This window comes from Somniosus microcephalus, chromosome 24 (assembly GCF_052327205.1).
Source record: "Somniosus microcephalus isolate GS21.2 chromosome 24, FLI_Smic_1.0, whole genome shotgun sequence".
NCBI classification, from domain to species: domain Eukaryota; kingdom Metazoa; phylum Chordata; class Chondrichthyes; order Squaliformes; family Somniosidae; genus Somniosus; species Somniosus microcephalus.
Genome location: NC_141010.1, coordinates 17385305 through 17404810, shown reverse-complemented (window position 1 = coordinate 17404810; position 19506 = coordinate 17385305).

Here is a 19506-nt window from a genome sequence, read left to right as displayed (position 1 = left end):
GAAAGGCGCTATAGAAATGCAAGTCTTTCTTTCTTTGAAGTGTAATCATTTTTGTTACGTAAGCAAAAGCAGCGTTCAATATGTTCACGTTGAAAGAATTGAACGACCAATTCATTGTTTCTTTGTTTGTGTTTGTATTGGTTGAGGGAGGAATGTTGACCAGGAGTCCGGGAGAACTCCCCACCTTCGATCAGTGTCATGGGATATTTTAAGTCCACCTGACCACCGGCACAATCAGACAGATCCTCGGTTTCACCTCTCAATCAGAAGGCAGCACCTTAGACAGTGCAGCACTCCCTCAGTACTGCACCGAAGTGTCAGCCCAGGCTGCTCAAGTCCTGGATTGGGAGTGCAGTAAGAAGACAACATTTCAGATTTTCATTGTTTCATGGTTGGGCTCGCTTTAATGTTTCTTCTTGCCGATAAGTTGATACCGAAACCTGCTCTGGTACTGTACAATGATGGATCAAAGTACAATGAGACCAAAGTGTCTGTCCCATCGATTTTCCACGATCAGGCAACTTGCATATTGTTGACAGGTGCCCGTGACAGTATTGGTGCAGCTAGGGTGCTTTTAGGTGGATGGAGGGCGAGGGGTGGCGGGGGGGTGGGGGGAGTGTCCAGAAACTGTGGCGATGACCAGTCCTTTGGGGACAGAACTGGATGAAGATTTTAGTGGAAACTGAAAATCAGCTCCTTAATAAGAAGGCCAGCTTCACAGTGGCAAATCCCGGTTTTGATCAGTGTTCTAGCATGTGGAACCAGCCTGAATCGTTCTTGTGGTCCCCACTTCTATTGCTGAGAAGCCCTGTGTGCCTGCCTCTTGCACCATGCAGTAAGCTGGGGGGAACTGGATATGGGTAAATGGAAATTACAGTGGGTGATGAGTCCAACATCCTACCAGTCCGTCTCCATTCCTGATGGCAGGCTGCAAGTGTAGTATGTGGCAGAATCTGTAGATGGAGATGTTTTAGAGGCTTATAGAAGACGCAGGATTGGAAAAGGCCATTGCCTTTCAGCTGTCCTACCACAACATTCAAAAAATGCCATACAATACTCTCATATCCCTCAATATGATAAAGTGTCAAATATACTGTTGCCATATGATGCCTACTTGCGAAGAAAGGCACCAATATAATACCACAGAGGACCGCATGGTGTCCTCTGTTTATCACAGGGAATATGTGTTCATGAGTTGACACACCGCTAAGTCGGTTTGCACGGAATCTGCCACAATCCCTGTATCTGTGTGAAACTGCTGGCTTGCAGCCGTCACTGACCGTTAGGTTAAAGATAAAATTCATGAATAGTTTTGGCATGACATGAAGCTTCCCCTTTGCAAGTTCCCTATTGACTTAACCACACAAGTGGACAGAAGGGCTGTTCACCCTTTTTAGAACGCTGTCACTGTTCTCGTAAAGGCCCTTTTGTCTTGGAGATTTGGCCCAACCATTGGCACAGCCTGGAAACGGTTCAGCTTAGTTACAGTGGCACCCTAGCTGCACGGTAATGCTTCAAGGCAGGTAGAAGTGTGGTAGATCAGGCGGGAATATCGATGACCAGATCGGACTAATAGAAATAAAAATACTGCAAATATCTGAAATCTACAGTCCGCTTCCGCAAAGAGAAACGACAAAGTTGATCGTTCAGCTGCGTAACCCCGAACCGAAGACTGAAGGATGATGGGTATTTCAGTCAGGTTGGAATAAACTGAGAGAGAGAGAGAGAGAGAGAGAAGGGGAAGTGACAGAGCGAAGGAGAGAGAGAGTCAACAGATACACCTATCACAGACAGGGAGCAATGAAAGTTCCCATTGGTCACTTCTTGTAAGACAGATGATATATTGGTATAATCCACTAACTGAGGAAAACGGACGTAAAACAGACGGTAGCAGATCGCCCCTTTCTGTGACTTTAATGCACTTGCATCAAATTACTTTGCCAATATTTTAACAGAGGTGTTAACTTGTTTATTTTTATTGATGGACCAATATGTTGCATTAAAGTCATAGGATGATGATTTCCTCTCGCCACGAGGTGCAGGGGAATCAACAACCTATTCTTCATTTTTGCTCACATGGCCCCGAGCCCACATAATGTTACTTTCACCTCCTTGTGGGAGAGTTTGTGCGACATTGCAACAATATTGTGTGTAAAAATCACACACAGCTACTGCCAACAGCCATATGGTTCTTATTGTGTTGAAAATAAAAAAGAGTGAACCGTACAAACAGGAAACTGCGGCATCTCTCCTCCTGTATCTTTACGCTCCTGTCGATTATAACTGAGCTGATGCGTAGGCATGGAGATCTTTAAGCCAACTGAAAGGCAGCCAAGGATAAATAGTTGGCATGACACATTGTGTATTAAGAGGCTTTCCACATGTTTGCCATCAGTTAAATACTCGTCATTTGGCACTGGCACATCTTCTTTCTCAAGGGCACTGAAAGAGCAAATGGAAAGAGCAAGCATGTTTCCATTAGCAATGAAGCCACCAGGGGATAATGGCCCAGATTTTGCGGTCAGCATCGAACCAATGGCGCCAGCCGTTCATTGCACTCACACTTGCCCACAGATTTCCCACGGACTTTTGCACTGGAACTTGTGGTGATTCGAGAGCCGAAACAGCACAGCGCCCTCTACAGGGGATCTGGGGCCTGTGCGGACAGGGCAAACAACTGTGCATCTCCTTAACCAATCAGCTTGAAGAATTCTTACTGAGGCATGCAGTGTCTGAACCAGGAAGTGTAAATTAGAATATTTAATTCAATGCCAAATTATGTAGAAAAAGCAAAATAAAGAGAGGGAAATAAAGATGGGATTAAGAGAGAAAGATAAAAGAGACAAAAGTAAACATTAAAAAAAAATATTTAAAAAAAAATCTCCAACAATAATTAAAATCTGAAGGAAAGAGACTCCACACTTGTAAAAGTTAATTTTCAGCACCAGAGAGATTGTTTGGCAGTAATTAAGACTTACCACATTTAAAATTTACTTACACTGGAATGGACAAGTTATATGTAAGTCAATGAAGTGAATGCTACTGTACCTCACTTTGCAGAACACAGACATACTTGAAAGATTTGGAAATGAAAATTGGAGAGGCGTATAACAGGCGGCTGATCCGATATCACTCGTTTTACACTAAACCCCAAAGTCGAAATGACCCCCCTTGAGTTTGGCACTCTCGTGACCTGTGTGGCTCAGTCTTACACCAGGCTGCACATTCACTCACACAGCCATCAGGTGAGCTCAAGCCATTGGCCCAGAAATTCGGGTCCCAACGTGTGAGTGCGTGCTGGGTACTCACATGTAGGCCCAACGAAAGTGCCGGTTTCGTGCATGCATTGCGCATGCACGGGAAACCGGCACTTCCGTTCCCCTGAAAGAAGGGGTTAAGAGGTGGAACGCGTGCGCCGGAGAGGCAGCGCGCGCGCATCGAACTTACGTTTTTTTTCCAGGTTTCTCCGGGAAGGTAAGTCTCCAGAAGTTAGACATGTAAAAAGCAGTCACAAGGCCTGCTTTTAACAAGGTAAGTGGTGAATTAATTAAAATTAAAACATTTTTTCCACAGGTTTATTATTTAAAGAAAGGTAAGTTTATTTTTAGCCCCGTTAGAAAATGTAATTAATTTTTTCAGAAATTTAAATTATTGTTTAAAATAGTTATTTTATATAATTTATAGTTATTTTAAAAATGTGATTTAAAAAAAAAATTATTTGAAGTTTTCGTGATGTTTTGGGGCTTGTAGTATTTATGGTTTTGACAGCTCTTCCTGTCAATTTTATGAATGGGCATTTCCCTGCTACCATTGGCTCTCCATGGCCCACGTGATCTCAGGGGACGCATCGAACTAACTGCGCCCCTGGGATACGCAAGCACTGCGCGCCGGCAGTTGGAGGAGGCCCAGGATCGGAATCCCACGCAGGCCCACAGCTCAACGGCTGGCGCGCTAGGTATGTGCAGGTCGGGGGCTTGCACCCGCGGGAAACCCCCGACCCGAATTTCTGGGCCATTGTGTTTGGCAGCCATGCCTTCAGCTATCTAGGCCCTAAGCTCTGGAATTCCCTCCATAAACCTCTCCACCTCTCCACCTCTCTCTCTTCCTTTAAGACCCTCCTTAATATATACCTTTCACCAATCGACCATCTTAATATATGTTTCTTTGGCTCAGTGTTAATTTTTATCTGATTACACTCCTGTGAAGCGCCTTGAGATGTTTTTCTACACAAGTTGTTGTTAATACACAAGTCTGTCTTACATTATTTGCCATTTATTACACAAACAATGAGGCTCACACACTTCAGAAAGGAGGTTTTCTCTGTACTGCATTGTTGATTTCGTTGTAAATACTTAATTCATTATCAATTTAGTAGTAACACACACAAGGACAGTGTCCGTCACAGTCCATCTCCTGAAATTTAAGGTCTAAAGATCACATTGATTTGGTGCAGTTTCTGTTTGTTCCGTACAGTCTGTGATCCCTAACAGGATTATAATTTCAGTTAATGTAACGCACCAACAGCAAAGTGTTCAGATCTTTTCTAATTCTGTAATCTACCAGATCGGAATATCCCAAAACACCAAAGAGGTAATAGATGGAATAGAGCAAAAGCAATAGGAGGCTTTCATCCTCCACTGTGCTGGCAGGCCTCAAGTTACCAGAGGGAGATGGTGCTTTAGTTTCAGTAGAGCAGGTAATGACAAATGCAGCGGTTATTAAATGAATTAATCAAAAGGTCACTGCTAGGTTGTCCTCTAATTAGATACCAGCATGTTTCTCCTGTCTGATCTGTTCAATGTGTTGCAGCTTTAAGACAGGATGTGAACCTGATTCTGATCATTGCTTTGCCCCAGATATTTGCCCTCTTCTCCTTAGAGCATTGTCTCTTAAAGTGCACAGATCTAGAGTCAGCCTCAGTCCTCCTGTACCTCCCCAATGGACCATTCTTCATGTGTGAACCTGCAGGATCTCAGCATGCTATTTGACAATGGAAGGCATGTCGATTGACCTCTAATCTATCCTTACCTGAAGTCTACACACATACACTTTCTGGCAGGGGTCAGTGCACAGTGGTCAGGCTCCCTGGACCATTGAAGATTTGATTGAAGAGGAAGAGACTTTCAGTCCCATTGTTCAATTGTGGATGGAGCAAAAAGTCAGTTTTTATTCGTATAATACCCGCGTCTCACATCAGAAATTAAACTAAGTTTGTTCATGGTCTTCAAAGCTTCATGTACAAGTGTACTGACAGTTTTAGATGTGACTATACAGTTGAGAATGGAAGCCTCTGATTACTATTACTCTCCCCGGCAACTGTCTGAGGCTGAACCAGTCCGTTCGCAACCTTGGTGTTGTATTTGACCCCGAGATGAGCTCCTGACCACTTACCTGCTCCATCACCAAAACCTCTTACTCCCACCACCGCAACATTGCCCAACTCCACCCCTGTCTTAGCTCATCTGCTGCTGAAACCCTCATCCATGTCTTTGTTATGTCCAGCCTTGACTAGAGTCATAGGAGAAATTCGGTATCGCTTCGTTTGGGGCGCAGTTATTGGCCAGGCACAAAGTTTAGCGCCTGGCGCTAATTATTGCCTCCAACTGCAAACTTGGCTTCTATTGCCCCTGGAGGTGATTGCAGCGCTAAATCAGGTGCTACACACCTCTCTTAAGGCGCTAACGCCGAGGAGCGAGGCGCTACCTCAGAGCGCTGGTGAAGCACATGTGATGTCAGTCAGCAATGGAACACAGACACACTTTCGCCGGCCAGCTCTTAAAGGAGAGGGTTGATCTTGCTCTCCATCCACATCCTGCTCATTGCAGCCTTGAATCTTGGTCTGGAGAGACCTGTACATCAAATCTGCTGGAAAGAACAATGGAAAGGCAATGGGAAAGAGCTCAAAGTGAAGCCTCCAAAGTCTCTTCTAAATCAATGCAAGGAAGTTCAAATCAAAATGACCCTGCAAAGTACTGCTTAGTATCCAAAACTCCTTCACATAGCATTGAATCTCTCCAGAAGTCTCTCTCTCTCTCTCTCTCTCTCTCAGAATGCATGGTGCAAAAATGTCGCCGACAAAAAAAGGCAGGAAGCGGTCGCCTTTAAATAGCGCTCCCCCAGTCCCTTCCCAACTGCAAAACGCTCCACTCAACCTGTCGTTGCTAGCGGCAGGCGGTAAGGCGGGGGCGCCACTCAATATCCGGCCCAGGGCGCTACTGAGTCATAGGGGGGAAAATTTGGTTGGTTTGTGTCTCCCGTTAGCGCTTAAGAGGGCGCTAATGGGGCGCAAAGCAACTAGCGCCCGGGCGCGGCGATGTTTGCGCCGCTCACGAAATTGACTAGACATTTTGCAGCAGCGCTAAACACTACCGCCATGCTCTCCTGCGTTGGCAGATCGTGACGTCAGTCGAGCATGCAACGCCCCGGTAGCGCCCTGGACCGGATATTGAGTGGCGCCCCCTGCCTTACCACCTGCCGCTAGCAACGACAGGTTGAGGGGAACGTTTTACAGTCGGAAAGGGACTGGGGGAGCGCTATTTATAGGCGACCGCTTCCTGCCTTTTTTTTTTCGGCGAAATTTTTGCACCACGCATTGAGAGTGAGAGAGAGAGACTGCAGGAGACATTCAAAGCTGTGTTGAGGAGTTTTGGGTACTGAGCAGAACTTTGTAGGTTCTTTTTGATTTGATCTTCCTTGTATCGATTTAGAAGAGAACATGGGGGCTGCACTCTGAGCTCTTTCCCTGGGTCTCTCCATTGTTCTTTCCAACAGATTTGATGTACAGGTCTCTCGAGGCTGAGATTCAAGGCTGCAATGAGCAAGGTGTGGATGGAGAGCAAGATCGACCCTTCTCTTTAAGAACTGGCCGGTGCCAGTGTGTCTGTGTTCCATTGCTGACTGGCATCACATGAGCTTCGCCAGCGCTGTGAGGTAGCGCCTCGCTCCTCAGCGTTAGCTCCTTAAGAGAGGTGTGTAGCGCCTGATTTAGCGCTCGAATCACCTCCGGGGGCGATAGAAGCCTTCTTAGGCAGTCTGAGATGATAGTTTGCAGTCGGAGGCAATAATTAGCGCCAGGCGCTAAACTTTGCGCCCAGCCGATAATTGCGCCCCAAACGGGACGATTCTGAATTTCACCCCCATAGAGTCATAACGGCACAGAAGGAGGCCAATCGGCCCATCGAGTCCGTGCCGGCTCTCTGTGGAGCAATCCAGTCAGTCCCATTCCCCCGCTCTATCCCCATAGCCCTGCAAGTTTATTTCGCTCAAGTGCCTATCCAGTCTCCCCTTGAAAACATTGAGGCCTAGAAATTAGGTATAGCCCCGCCAGGTCTTTAGCGCCCGAAATTTAGCGCTCGGCCGGATTCCCGTAGCGCCCGCCTGAAATTCAGTTGCGCCACCCCAACACGGAGGCGGGCACTATTGGAGGGTTTGGCCGCCTCGTTTGGGGCGAAGAATGTCAGTTTCAGGCATCCAGCTGCCGCTGTGGCACCCGATGCGGTGCGGCAGGCTGGGGTACTGCAGGCCTCCTCCTTCTCTTAAGGAGGAGCTGCCTGCAGCCGTGAGATCGCCGCTGGATTCCCCCGGCAAATAAGCCCGGCACCACGGAGAAGTGCCGGGCTCGCGGGAGTGACACACCAATGCCGCGGGGGGGTGGTGCAGGAGTCCAGGGAGGGAGGTGCGGCCAGGCGGCCGCCGGGAAAGCGGCCGGCCGCCCCTCCACCTTTATGCGCCGGCCTCTCGGAGCTGCAAGGCACCGTTTTGCAAACGCTGTTTGCGGCCGCCACGGGAGAGGCGGCCGCAACTGAATTTGGCGGTCGGACCGGAATTGCATTGGAACCGGGGCGCTGCGCACACCGATGACGTCATCGGTGCCGGCGCAGCGCTACCGGCTAACGTCGATGTTACGGACCAACTGAATTTCGGGTGCGAAAAAACTTCCGGCGCAAACCACTCTATAGCCCATAAGTGGGCGCAAACGCGACTGAATTTCTAGGCCTGAGTGTCTCCGCTTCCACCACTTCCGTCGGCAGACTATTCCAATGCTATCCTGGTCGGCCTCCCATCTTCCACCCTACATAAACCTGAGCTCATCCAAAACTCTGCTGCCCGTATCCTAACTCGCATCAAATCACGTTCACCCATCGCCCCTGTGCTCACTGACCGACATTGGCTCCCGGTCCGGCAACGCCTCCATTTTCAAATTCTCATCCTTATTTTCGAATCCCTCCATGGCCTCGCCCCTCCCTATCTCTGTAACCACCGCCAGCCCCACAACCCTCTGAAATCTCTGCGCTCCTCCAATTCTGGCCTCCTGTGCATCCCCGATTTTAATCGCTCGACCTTTGGCGGCCGTGCCTTCAGCTGCCAAGGCCCCAAGCTCTGGAATTCCCTCCCTAAACCTCTCCGCCTCTCTACCTCTCTCTTCTCCTTTAAGATGCTCCTTAAAACCTACCTCTTTGACCAGGCTTTTGATCACCTGTCCTAATATCCCCTTATGTGGCTCAGTGTCAAATTTGTCTGATAACGCTTCTGTGAAGAGGCTTGGGACGTTTTACTGCGTTAAAGGCGCCATATGAATGCAATTTGTTTTTGTTGTTATTGTTCCATTCCTACTATTAACTCTTCCATGTTTGGGATATTCTTGTAAAATGTCCGATTTGGCAGATTACACAATTTAACCTAAAGAACCACCTTTTCATTTTCGCCTCTTAAGGTCCTGGGCTCGCTTGGTGAATGCGCCACCCACTGTGGAACTGAGACAAGGAGATGCCTGTGCTCATTCCCTAGATGAGGAGAGGAAGAAGTGAGAATTGGAGGACTAATGTCTGTTTAAAAAACGAGAACACTTTAGAAATAAAAACAGAAAATGCTGGAGATACTCAGCAAGTCAGGCAGCATCTGTGAAGAGAGAAACAGAGTTAACGTTTCAGGTCGATGACCTTTCATCAGACGAAAGGTCATCGACCTGAAACGTGTTTCTTCACAGATGCTGCCTGACCTGCTGAGTATCTCCAGCATTTTCTGTTTTTACTTCAGATTTCCAGCATCTGCAGTATTTTCTTTTTGAGAACACTTTAGAGTTTAGTTTCCAGATTTTATTTTTATTCTTAGTTGCCTTTTATCACACAAACAATGACGCTCAAGCATTTCAGAAAGGAGGTTTTCTCTGTACTGCACTGTTGAATTCATTGTAAATACTTAATTCATTATCAACTTAGTTGAAACACACACAAGTGCTGAAAAATGGGATTAGAATAGATAGGGCTTGATGGCCGGCGCGGACACGATGGGCTGAAGGGCCTCTTTCTGTGCTGTATAAATCTATGCCTCTATGGGCAGGATTTTTATTGGGCCGTGGAGGTGGGATTGGAGGCGTGTGGGGGATTAAAATCTCGAAATCGGGGGGCACGAACCCATCCCACCCCCAACCCATCCCACCCCCAACCCACCTCCATGCCAGTTTCAAAGGAGGCGGATACCCGGCCTGTGCTGGGACCCGCCTCCCCGAGGTGGGAAGGGGATTAGTGCCAATTAACTGCCTGTTAACATGTAGTTAACAGGCAGTTTTTAACCTAATCCCTATTTTTATTCCTGAAATGTGGGATTCCCGATGGCTCCAAACCATGCCAAGTTAGCGAGGCGGACCGTCGGGCTGAAGGGCTTGGAGGGTTCGAGATGTCCGGTGTTCAGGTGAGTGATGGGTGCATGAGTGCAGAGGTAAGTGTGTTTGGTGTGTGTAAAGTGTTTAAGGAAGTTAAATTACCTTTACTTACCTTTACAGCCTTCCTTCCTTCAGGTCTCGGGAGTCCCTCATCTCACCGGCACAGAAAGCAGAATGGCCGTGAGCTGTCAAAATCTGCACCTCTGCTTTCTGTTCTGGAGAGATCTCTAAATCAGCCTGAGAGGAAGGAATTAACTTGGAGTACAGATTGTCAGTGTTTGACAGCTTCAATCAGCTGTCAAACACTGATATTTCATCTGTCAAAAGCTCTTGACAGATGAAATGTCAATCTGTGAGGTCACCTGTTGCCGGGTGACCCTTAATTGGCCTGCTGAGCCCGCTGGGCGGGCTCAACAAGGTCAATCAAATGAAAATCACGTGGGTTGGCCACAACTCGATGGAGGCGGGACTACAACCCCAAAAGTTGTAGTCCCGCCTCCTACACGCCTCCAGTATCGAAATCCAGCCCTATGACTCTATGACAGTGTCTGGTACAGCCCAGCTCCTGAAGTTTAAGGTCTAAAAATCACATTCATTTGGTTGAGCTTCTGTTTGTTCTGTACAGTGTATGAACCCTAACAGGATTATAATTTCAGTTAATGTAACGCACAAACAGCAACGTGTTCCGATGTTTTTTAATTCTGTAATCTACCAGATCAGAACATCCCAAAGCACCAAAGAGGTAATAGATGGAATTGAGCAATAGTAATAAGAGGCTTTCATTCTCTTTAATGAGACCACACCTGGAGTACTGTGTGCAGTTTTGGTCTCCTTACCTAAGAAAGGATGTTCTTGCCATAGAGGGAGTGCAGCAAAGGTTCACCAGACTGATTCCTGGGATGGCAGGACTGTCGTATGAGGAGAGATTGGGTCGACTACGCCTGTATTCACTAGAGTTTAGAAGAATGATAGGGGATCTCATTGAAACGTATAAAATTCTGACAGGGCTAGACAGACTGGATGCAGGGAGGATGTTTCCCCTGGCTGGGGGGTTCGAGAACGAGGGGTCACAGTCTCAGGATACCGGGTAGGACATTTAGGACTGAGATGAGGAGAAATTTCTTCACTCAGAGGGTGGTGAACCTGTGGCATTCTCTACCACAGAAGGCTGTGGAGACCAAGTCACTGAATATATTTAAGAAGGAGATAGATAGATTTCTAGACACAAAAGGCATCAAGGGGTATGGGGAGAGAGCGGGAATATGGTATTGAGATAGAGGATCAGCCAAGATCATATTGAATGGCGGAGCAGGCTCGAAGGGCCGAATGGCCTACTCCAGCTCCTATTTTTCTATGTTTCTAATTCCAGGATAGGTAAAACTCCCAATATCAAGCATCTCCGACGGTGGGTAAATACACTGCATGTTGTGGTACTGACTGAGCCACTTGGATCATAAAGACTTTGGTCGGTGCTGTGTTAGCTGATAGCTACACACACTCACCAACAGGAAACCTCCTAGCACCTTGCACATTTCCCCTTCTCTTCAGAGAAACCCCCCAGACTTTATTTTTAATTGATTTCTTTAACATATAAGGTCTCTGCTGGACCAGGTGCAAATTTAAAAAACAAATACTGACGCAGCATGTACACATGTGGAAACCATTCCTGACAGATGTGGGCAGTACTGTACCGTACTTTAAAGCGTTCATTCATTGGAAAGAAAGCCTGTAGGTGCAGCCACTAACTTTAAAATAACAGTTTGATGTTTGTTTGTGTTAGGAGTGTGCCGCCAAGCATTACAATTTTTATTGTAATTTCCTTGAATTGTACCCAATCAGCTGGACTTGGCTCAGTTCTGGGCTCCGGTGTTGATGAGAAGCAGCTTCGCAGGAATCCTCATATGGATCATGGTGTGTGCTGGGCTTCCTCATGCCTCAGTGCATCTGGAAGCCATCAATGTTGATGGATCTGTGTCTGCCCCAGAGATCAGTCATTCCTGACGTTGTTACACCGAGTCAGACAAGCCTCCGAAGAGAAGGCACATTAACATCTGAAACCTTCCCGCCTGTACATGGGCAACACAAGAAAGTAGCAACTTTGGATGATAGTAAATATTTTCTTCTGTCCCTCTGCTCTGCTGTAGGCAATATCTCTTGCTGGGGTGTGGCTCCACGAGCAGCAGGCGCTCTCCAGCACCTTCCACAAGTTGCCCTTGTCCTCCATCCCTCTCTAAACTTCTCCGCCTCTCTCTCCCCCTTTAAGAGGCTCCATAAAACCTACCTCTTTGACCAAGCTGTTGGTCACCCGCCTTAATGGCCCGTATATTCCAATGCCTATGAGTGGGTACGGGCTGTGTACACACCCGTAGGGACATCGGAAATGCCGTTTTCAGGTATGCGAAGTGCATGTGCTGAAAACCGGCATTTCCGATCTGTCAAGAATGCTCCTGTCATATCGGACAGCTGCCCTGGAGAAGGGCCTCTGCGGGGGAGAGTTCCGCTTTCTGCAGCTTTTACCAGCATAAGAGTTTAAAAAAGTAAAAGAAAAAAAATGTTTTCACTCATTTATAATTTAAAAATACTTTTTAAAAAGGTAAGTTTATTTTTAGCCCTGTAAAAATCTTTAATTATTTTTTTCAAAAAATTAAATTTTTGTTTAAAATATTTAATTTAATGTAATTTTAACTCATTTTAAAAACATGATGGTTTTTATTAATTTATTTAATGTGTTGGTGTCTTTTTTCAGTGATCCCCATTCATATTTTTGACGGGTCTATCTGTCAAAAGTATGAAGGGAGATTCCCTTCTCCCATTGGCTCGCTTGGCCCACGTGATCCCAGGGACGCTTGCAAACCGCCTGCGCCCCTGGGATACGTGGGCCCTGCACATTTCGACTGTGGAGAGGCCCAGGATCGGAAGTGTCCGGACCTCGGGAGCCCTCAGGTAAGTGCGTAGATTTTTTTCCGATAGTAGGCATCCGCACGCAGGAAGCCTCCTATCGGAAATTACGGGCCAATCTCTCTTTGTGTGGTATATATAACTTTCCTGTGAAACGCCTTGGGATGTTTTACTACATTAAATGCAAGTTACTGTTGTTGTCAGCTTACACATTGAGTGTTGGCCGGCAATTCAACCATGAGGGGTACATCATAGCTGAGCCAGATACCATCTTCACTAAACATCCACACATTTGCACATTCCAGCAAGAATCACTGAATCATCAGGAATAGATTCATTTTCTCCCTCCTTAGGACATTTGTGGCATCCCTACTACCATCTTAACTGGGAACTGTTAATTCAGTACAGACCAGTGCCGTTACCCACTGAGCCACAGGGAGGTTGGGGGGGGCGGGGGGTGGGAGGGGTGCGGAGGAGGAGGCCTGATGGTAAATATTTTGGGCGTTAATACCAAAAGTGCAAAGTAGTATATTTCTGCGAATGTTAAATAAAAACAACTGTAATCCGTGAAGTAGCTGATAGGAAAGGAAACCAATGCTAGTCTATACTATCTCTTTGTTATAGTTTAGTTTGGTAACGAGAGGGAGAGATCTCTCTAATTGCTGTGTGTCAGCACATCTTTTATGAAAGGTCACCGACCTGAAACGTTAACTCTGTTTCTCTCTCCACAGATGCTGCCTGACCTGCTGAGAATTTCCAGCATTTTCTGTTTTTCTTTGTTCAGATTTCCAGCATCCGCAGTAATTTTGCTTTTGTCTTAAAACATAGCAGGATGGCTTTCGCTGATCACCATTATTGGCAAAATCCAAATCTACTTGCTAGAAGTAGGCAACATAGGAAATCTTCTCACTTTGTTTACACTACATCGCGACCAGAGGAATGACTCCTCCCTGTCTTTATCCCGGCATTGAGCACAGAGCACAGCAGCAGAGGAAAGGGAAGAAGCAAGCCCTTGCCCTTGCAAAGCGCACTTCCTCACTTTGTAATTCGAGACAGTTACCAGAGCTCCATCTGAATCCATTTACAGGCTGCTCCTACATTACAGGAACATCAACAAGGCTGATCCCTGATCAGATTACAGCTAATTCTTCCACTGATTTGATTACTAAAGATGTGATTCATATCCACTGGCCAACCAGTCCTCAAACCGAGAACCTCTTGCGTCTAATACGGTATCTACTTTCCAATCATGTCCTTTGTACAAATCTTGTTTACAGGAGATTACTGTATTTGCTTTTTATGGGATGCCTTACTGACTCCATTTTATTTACTACCATTAATTATAATATGACTGGAAATGGGTGGACCAGTACTTTAAAAGAAGCCCTGACAGCGAGTCTCTTTAAACAGTTGCAGATAAATCTGATTCTAATTAACATTCTTTTATTCCATTCTTTCTATTGGGGGTGAGTTATTGACTATTTTTACTGAAACAGCGAGTGTTAACTTGGAAAGATTATTGAGCCTGGCTGTGTGATTAATCTGAATTAACATACTCTGCCAGTGCTTCCCTGAGTTGTCAACTACATTTGTTCATGGGGCCAATCTCCTCAGGTGAGTCCTTATTCACAGTGAGCTCCTTGTCCTTACTGGCCCTGGAGTTGGGACCTTGTCAAAGGGGCAGATGTTGCATTCTCCAGCAGTCCTTAAAGGATGTAGCCACTTAGGTTCTTTAAAAAGGATGCTTAATTTCCCGTACTACCAACAGAAGTCTGTACAAAAACGTATAAAACAAAGGTTTCAAGAAATGCAGACTCTTTAAGTTCTTCACTTCTCACAAGCAGGTGGGAAATTGCACTGGACTCCATTTCAACACATTGTCATATTTAAATGAAACTATGGCCTGTTTTCAGCAAGACCGCTTCAGGGTGGCTGAGAATGCCTGCCAGAAAATCACACGCGGGTGAAAGTGGCACAGAGCCAACTAACGGCTCTTGCCAGATTCTATGTCACTGCCCCTCTCAGCCCCTCGTATTAGAGCTTTAAAGGGAGCAATCGTTACAGGTGAGCTGACCGAGATTTCTCTAGCTGTGTGCATCGTTACTATTTGTGACATTAGTATGTGAAAGCTTTTGTCGGACATTCGTCTGTCCAGAATTTGAACACAAAATTTAATCCCTTCATTCTCACCGTGTTATAAGAACATAAGAACATAAGAAATAGGAGCAGGAGTAGGCCAATCGGCCCCTCGAGCCTGCTCCACCATTCAATAAGATCATGGCTGATCTGATCCTAACCTCAAATCTTCTATCACTCTGCATCCACCCGAACCCATGTGATCTCCCAGGAGAGGCGAAAAACCAGATAAAAGACCCCATGGCCAATTTGGGAGAAAAAAATCTGGGAAATTCCTCTCCGACCCATCTAGGCGATCGAAATTCTTCCAGGAGATCACTCTGTCCCTATATTTTCTACAGTACTTACCTTCTGTAAAGGCGATCTCCACCCCAGCCAGGAACAGGAATAAAACCATCTCCTGAAATCTAACACAGAATTAGAACACAGTAGGAGCAGAACCAGGCTACACGGCCCCTGGGCCCACTCCACTACCCACAGGGCCATGACCATTCCGAAGCTAGACTCATGTCCAATTTCCTGCCAGCTCCCCGTAACCCTTAATTCCCTTTACCTCTAGGAAACTATCTATTTCTGTTTTAAATTTATTTAATGATGTAGCTTCCACAACTTTCTGGGGCAGCAAATTCCACAAACCTACCAGCCTCTGAGTGAAGACGTTTCTCCTCATCTCAGTTTTGAAAGAGCAGCCCCTTATTTTAAGATTATGCCCCCTAGTTCTAGTTTCACCCTTCATTGGGAACATCCTCACCGCATCCACCCAATCAAGCCCCTTCACAATCTTATATGTTTCAATAAGATCGCCTCTCATTTTTCTGAACTCCAATGAGTAGAGTCCCAATCTATTCAACCTCTCCTCATATGACCACCCCGTCATCTCCGGGATTAACCGAGTGAACCTTCTTTGTACTGAGTCGAGAGCAAGTATGTCTTTTTTTAAGTATGGACACCAAAACTGTATGCAGTATTCCAGGTGCGGTCTCACCAATACCTTGTACAACTGCAGCAATACCTCCCTGTTTTTATATTCCATCCCCCTAGCAATAAAAGCCAACATTCCATTGGCCTTCTTGATCACTTGCTGCACCTGCATACTAACTTTTTGAGTTTCGTGCACCAGGACCCCCAGATCCCTTTGTACTACAGTACTTTCCAGTTTCTTGCCATTAAGATAATAACTTGTTCTATGATTTTTCCTGCCAAAGTGCATAACCTCACACTTTCCAGTATTGTATTCCATCTGCCAAATCTCTGCCCACTTACTTAGCCTGTCTATGTCCCTTTGCAGGTTTTTTATGTCCTCCTCACTCACTACTTTCCCTCCCATCTTTGTATCATCTGCAAACTTTGATATGTTACACTCGGTCCCCGCCTCCAAATCGTTAATATAGATTGTAAAGAGTTGGGGACCCAGCACTGACCCCTGCGGAACGCCACTAGTTACTGGTTGCCAATCTGAGAACGAACCATTTATCCCAACTCTCTGCTTTCTGTTAGAGAGCCAATCCTCCACCCACGCCAGAATATTATCCCCAATCCCGTGATTTTTTATCTTGAGCAATAATCTTTTGTGTGGCACCTTGTCAAATGCCTTTTGGAAGTCTAAATACACTACGTCCACTGGTTCCCCTTTATCCACCCTGTATGTTACTTCCTCAAAGAACTCAAGCAAATTTGTCAAACATGACTTCCCCTTCATGAAACCATGCTGATTTTGTCCTATTAAATTATGTTTATCCAAATGTCCCGTTACTGTCTCCTTAATAATGGACTCTAACATTTTACCAACCACAGATGTTAGGCTAACAGGTCTATAGTTTCCAACCTTCTGCCTACTACCCTTTTTAAATAAGGGTGTTACATTAGCAGTTTTCCAATCTGCCGGGACCTTTGCTGAGTCCAGGAAGTTTTGGAAAATTATTACCAATGCATCCACAATCCCTACCGCCACTTCCCTCAAGACCCTAGGATGCAAGCCATCAGGTCCAGGGGACTTATCCGCCTTGAGTCCCATTATTTTACCAAGTACCACTTCCTTCATGATTTTAATCGTATTTAGTTCCTCCCCCCCTAGAGCCCCCTGTTTGTCCAGTGTTGGGATATTCTTAGTGTCCTCTACTGTAAAGACTGATACAAAATATTCATTCAGTGTTTTTGCCATCTCCATGTTTCCCACCATTAATTTCCCGGTCTCATCCTCTAAGGGACCAACATTTACTTTAGCCACCCTTTTTCTTTTTATATAACTATAGAAACTTTTGCGGTCTGTTTTCATATTTTTTGCTAATTTACTTTCATAATCTATCTTCCCTTTCTTAATCAATCTTTTAGTTATTTTTTGCTGTCTTTTAAAGACTTCCCAATCTTCCATCCTCCCACTAGATTTGGCTGCCTTATATGCCCTTGTTTTTAGTCGGATACTATCCTTAATTACTTTACTTAGCCACGGATGGCTATCTTTTCTTTTACACCCTTTTTTCCTCAGTGGAATATATATTTTTTGGAAGTTGTAAAATAACTCCTTAAATGTACACCACTGATCATGTACCGTCTTACCCTTTAATCTATTTTCCCAGTCCACTCTAATCAATTCCGCTCTCATACCTTCATAGTCTCCTTTATTCAAGCTCAGCACGCTTGTTTGAGATCCAACCTTCTCACCCTCTAATTGAATATGGAATTCAACCATGTTATGGTCACTCATTCCAAGGGGATCCTTTACTAGGACATTTTTAATTAATCCTGTCTCATTACACAGGACCAAATCTAAGGTTGCTTGCCCCCTGGTCGGTTCAGTTACATACTGCTCAAGAAACCCATCCCTAATACACTCAATGACTCATCCTCAAGGCTGCTCTGCCCAATTTGATTTGTCCAGTTAATATGATAATTAAAATCCCCCATAATTATAGCTGTTCCCTTATTACAAGCCTCAACTATTTCCTGATTAATACTCCGTCCAACAGAGTTGCAACTGTTTGGAGGCCTATAGACTCACCCACTAGTGTTTTTTTCCCCTTATTATTCCTTATCTCCACCCAAACTGTTTCACTATCCTGCTCCTTTGACCCAATATCATTTCTCTGTATTATAGTGATTCCTTCCTTTATTAACATAGCCACCCCACCTCCTCTCCCTTCCTGCCTGTCCTTCCTGATTGTTAAATAACCTGGTATGTTTAATTCCCAGTCGTGGTCACCCTGCAGCCATGTTTCTGTAATGGCCACAAGATCATACCCATATGTCGTTATTTGTGCCGTTAACTCATTCATTTTGTTACGAATGCTACGTGCATTCAGATAAAGAACTTTCAAATATGTTTTGTAACACTTAGTTCCTGTTTTTTCCCTTTTTAGTACTTTACTTTTTACTCCATACCTTCTGTCCCTTCCTGACACGTTCTGTTTTTTAATTCCCCCACTGCTACCTAAGTCTATGACCTTCTCTGTTGTCATTTCTATTATTTGCTCTCTAGAAACCTCCCCCCCACTAATTAGTTTAAAGCCCTCTCTACAGCCCTAGTTATATGATTCGCCAGGACTCTAGTCCCAGCACTGGCCAAGTGGAGTCCGTCCCAATGGAACAGCTCCCTTCTGTCCCAGTACTGGTGCCAGTGTCCCAAGAAGCAAAACCCATTTCTCCCACACCAGTCTTTGAGCCACGCATTTAACTCTTTAATTTTATTTATCCTAGCCAAATTCGCTCGTGGCTCAGGTAATAACCCAGAGATTATTACCCTTGAGGTTCTGTTTTTTAATTTGACCCCTAGCTGCTCATACTCCTTTAACAGAACTGTCTTCCTTGTCCTATCTACGTCGTTTGTACCAACATGGACCACGACAACTGGATCCTCCCCCTCCCACTCCAAGTTTCTTTCCAGCCCAGAAGAGATGTCCTTAACCCTGGCACCGGGCAGGCAACACAGCCTTCGGGACTCCCGCTCTTGACTGCAGAGAACCCTATCTATCCCCCTTATGATACTATCCCCTACCACTACAACATTTATTTTTACTCCCTCCACTTGAATGGCCCCCTGTACCACGGTGCTGTGGCCAGGTTGCTCATCCTCCCTGCAATCCCCGCTCCCGCCCTCACAGGGAGTAAGAACCTCGATCCTGCTGGACAAGAGCAAGGGCTGCGTCTCCTTCAACACTACATCCTGGATCCCTGTACCTTCCTCACTCGTAGTCACACCGTCCTGTCCCTGACCACGGACTACATCTGCAGTAATTAACTTCATAGGTGTGACCATCTCCTGAAACATAGAGTCCAGAAACTTCTCCCCCTCCCTGATGTGTCGCAGTGTCTGAAGCTCGGTCTCAAGCTCCATAACATGGAACTTGAGTTCCTCTAGCAGCAAACGCTTGTCGCAGATGTAATCACCGTGAGCCTCAATGGGGTCCACCGGCTCCCACATCTCGCAACAGTAACGCATCACCTGCTCCATTCTATATAATTAATTAAATTTCTTATTATTAGTTATGAAGACCCTGCCCGGATATAGATGATAATATCACACCACTATTCAATAGGACTTACCAACTTAAAGGTATAAAAGAGAAGAGAAGGAAGAAAACCAACCAACCAGCTGATCACCAACCTCCTCCTTGAATACTGTTTGTGGGGCCTGTTTGGTTGACTCGTCTCGCTGCTCCGCCTCCACAGTGCTGTCTAAGCCTGGGAGTGGGGGGAAAAACAGAGCAAAAAACACACCCTCACCTCCCACTTGCCCGAACTCTCCCACTTAACAAAACTCCAGCAGTACTCAATGCACAAAGCACTCCGTGCACAGCACTAGCCCCTCCCCCTTT